Genomic DNA, 4,264 nt, shown 5'->3' with positions numbered 1-4,264 from the left:
AAAAAATGATTATGCTAGTAGTATCTTCTCATTCTTGGTATTCAGAGTAATCAGTTTTGATTATTGGTACCTAGGCATGGCCATTTTAGTTGTGTAGACTTGCAAAAGTCAAATGAAAACTAAATGGATGGAATCGGGGTCTTGATGATGTAACTGGAGGGTTTTTTTATTTTTTGAATGTTATATTATCAGTATGTGCATTTGGGACTAAATGGTGGTACATTGACTATAAGCCTACAAGAAATTAAATGGTTGGGATAAATGAAACTGTCATACATGCACGAATGGCATCTTGAGAGGGAGAAAGAATATTAATGAAGTGGTAGAACTAAGAAAGGTAAAAATGTAAGGTAGTAAATGACTACGAGGAGAAGCCTTTGAATTGAGGAGATGAGAGGCAACGTTGTAGAAAGTCAACTGGGGCTGTACAAATGTGAAGATTTCTCGATGAGACAGTGTTAAAAGTTTTACGTACATGTCAGAGAGCAAATAGTAAGAATATAAAGTTCTGGTTACAATTGTCATATGAGCTTCCAATGAGCTCAAATCTTATACGGTAAAATCTATATATTTAAGAAGTTACCATCAATATCATTCTTTTTTATATTAAGATTTTATATGTTAAAAGGCCCCAGTCTGTGAACATCGAACAAAGGGTCAAGTTCACATTCTGAATGGTTCTCTTCACCGTCAGTGGTATTGCCTGTCATTCTTTTTTTGACATGAACTAAAAACAGGAAGGCAAATAGATTTTACTCGATACTGTCTTCTCTTGATTCAGTGTGAAAAGGCATCAAGATGGAATTTTCATCTTCTTCCTACACCTTCATGCTTCTAATAATTAAAGAGAACCTGGAGTTGCTAAGTTCTTTATTGTTTTTCTGCAAGGGTAAATTGTACATAACTTCTTCCATCTATACCATCAGTTCCACTTAACATCCAAGATTGACACTACTCATTTAAGTTGTCCACAACTTCAAATCATTTAAGAACGTCAAGTAATAATTTGAGAATTTCCATTCAAAATGACTAGCAGCTGGAGCACTGTTAGGCAATCTCTCCGGGGGATTTTTTCCTACTAGAAACCCAAGAACAAAATTCCATGTTCTTCACTCTTCTGCTCACCATCCAATTAGCTCCATCTTTAAACACCAAAGAAATTTCACTTCCCTCCCCAGATCTCGTTCGAAGGTCAATATCAGAAAAATCTCAGCAAACAGTTCTCTGAATTGGTCGCAGCTATCAATGAGGAGAGGATTTTCTATCCTCTCGATCTTATGGATTGTGGCCTCTACTGCCCTTGTTCCTCTTCTATCTGGATCCTTGTTTTGTTTTCAGACCCTATGTCTAAATCTTGATCCTTAGATTTATTGGTCTTTCTAAAGTTGTGGGTCAGCTCATGATTCTCTCAGCCACTGTTGTCTATAACCGATATTTAATGAGGATACCTATGTGGAGTCAGATAAGTCTTTTCTGAATCACTTTTGCAATTTGTTAAGATTGTAATTCACTTTTCTTGTAAAAATAGCTCTTTATTAGCTACTGTGGACCTTCAAGTTTCTAGTTTCCACTCGACTTAAAGGAAAAGGTAAGGATTTTGGCATTCATTGTTGAAAAAAAATGTCATGTTTGCAACATATTTACATGGTTTAGGCGTTATAAACATCGAGAGTGAAACTCTGGCATGTGAAGCATATCAGCAGATAAACATATTTCTGGATGAACGTAGACAACTTGTACTTGATATTCTGACTGATCATTGGAAGAGCTACTGAGCTAAATGCAAATATACTTAGAGGGGAAGGCCACGACTTGCGTATGTATAAAACAAGCAAGAGAATAGAAGTAAAGACAACAGACATGATGTAGAGAAGATATCTCATAAATAAAAATCATGTCTCAACTAAAATATATCTGATATCTGGAATAATAAAAATGTCTCAACATGAGTCAAAACTAAAAATCGTACTACGACACACTGCCTTTATAATATGAAAACAAAACTCTAATGTCCGAATGAAAATACAAAACTATAGTGGAGCCTCTAATAGTAATATATGCGATGGTGACTATGCAAGAACTCCGTCATTCTGCGGCTCTCCGGAACTTTGAGCCGCTTGAAAAGAAATTTGAAACAAAAAGAACAACAACAAGAGCGTCAGAGCGGTATAGCAAGATCACCTCCATCCGTCCTCAGGGAAAGGGCTGCTAGATGTAGTGGAGGCTCTATCTATTAAGCATAGTCTATCTAGATCATTTACACTGTATCTAAGTGGAATTAACATTTAGAAACCTACAACACGAGACGTAGTACGTCGAGCAAAATAATCCAAACAAGAAAACCCTCATGTATATACCATATGTTTCAAATTGTAGATATCTAAACATTTATACCGAACTAAGAATAAACAATCTAAAGAAAATCAACAATTAAAAATCCACAACACGAGACTATAGTACGTCGAGCAAAATAATCCAAACAAGGAAACTCTCATGTATATATAATATGTCTCAAATTGTGAATTGCTAATCATTGACCCTAACTAAGAAATAAAGGAAACACAGTACAGGAGAGTAAATACATCAATATATATCATATTTATAATATCTTCCACTATCACTAGGAAGATAAAATAAATATCAGCATATATCATGTGTACTTTCAAAGGCAAAGTACCTCTGTCATAAATCTCAGCGATGAGTCATATTCATAAATGGTATCCACCAAAGACTCGGGCTATCAACAATCTTCACAATGCAATTCCTTACAAGTTCCTGATTCTTCGCATTATCATGCGAAAAAGACTACCAAGTCGGCATCCTAAATGTGTACACGGCTCATTAGTCTCGTCGCATCTTAGTGCGTAACATGAGTGCGGGACGAACTACCGAATATGTATCCTATAAATACGGCTCACAAGCCTCATCGCACCCTAATGCGGGACGGACTGCTAGATCAAGCATCCTAAAACCCGACTTAATGACTTGTACAAATGGTATATCGACTCACTACCCCACATAGTACTGAGCTGTGCTCATCAACGATATCCAAAAATATGTATAACATTATACCTCGTATATATCTCAAGTGTAATGGATCAATACTTGTCATAACTCCCTTCGGGATACTCATGTATGTACTATAACACTATTTATATATTCTTGAATGCACATGTATCATCGTGCGGTTCGAATCCCACAATCGCATCGAAACGGTGCAAACAAACACTCAGGAAACAAAACTGATGCAGACCGACCGACCGCCCCAAGGGCATCGGTCGACCGAACTGTAGGCGTGCACATAGTGCACAAACAGGTTCATACCGGTCGACCGCCACTAGGGCGTCGGTCGACCGGCCAGAGAGATAACCTATCTACAAGTTTTGTCATTTTGAAATATTGTAACTTGTTCAAAAACGAAATTTTCTCATTGTGAAGCATATAATAACAGTTAAACTTTAATAATTATTTAATAGAGATCACTCTTAAATTAATAAAATTAGGGTTAACATAATAATTAACCAATTTTCTCAATTAATCCATGAATTATCAACATACTTAACTAAACGTGATAAATTATAAACATAAATAGAGGGAAAATTAGTTTAAACATGTTTAGATTACTTAGGTATCACAAACCTAGGGTTTAAGCATAATTAATTAGCATGATAATTTAATTAGATATCAAACTAGGGTTAACACATGAGTTAAACATGATTAAAAGGTTAAAAATGAAATTAAATGAAACCCTAATGATCATGATACTAACATAAACAGTAAGAAAACAAAAAGGATCTAGCATTGGGTTAAGTTTTAACATCAAAAACTAAGTTTTTATCACATTGGGTTAAGATCTAAGCATCAAAATAATCAAATTACTCATAGAAACATGATTTAATCTATGGGTAAGGTTTGCAGGAAGGCGATCTTGCCTCAAACGTCGTGCCAAACCTCTGAACACGCGTGCAAGATCCCTCTTTGCTCAAAGAACACACGATCTCGCCCTCCGCTCAACCGTACGTCTTGAATCTCCTCGAGAAACACCAAAAATCAAAACTAGGGTTTGAGGGGAGAGGGTGGCTAGAAGCTCACGTGAAAAAGTCCAGAAAAAGGGTTTAAAAGAGGTTTATATACTTAGGTTTAAGTCTGGACTCAAAACAATACAAAACTAACTCGAACTCAAAACCTGGCATGCCCAGGAATTCCCGTCGCTCGACCGGCCCGAGCTCAGTGCACAATATAGGTTTTTGCATGTTATGTGCAT

This window comes from Asparagus officinalis, chromosome 2 (genome assembly GCF_001876935.1).
Source record: "Asparagus officinalis chromosome 2, Aspof.V1, whole genome shotgun sequence".
NCBI lineage: Eukaryota > Viridiplantae > Streptophyta > Magnoliopsida > Asparagales > Asparagaceae > Asparagus > Asparagus officinalis.
This window is presented reverse-complemented; position numbering follows the sequence as displayed.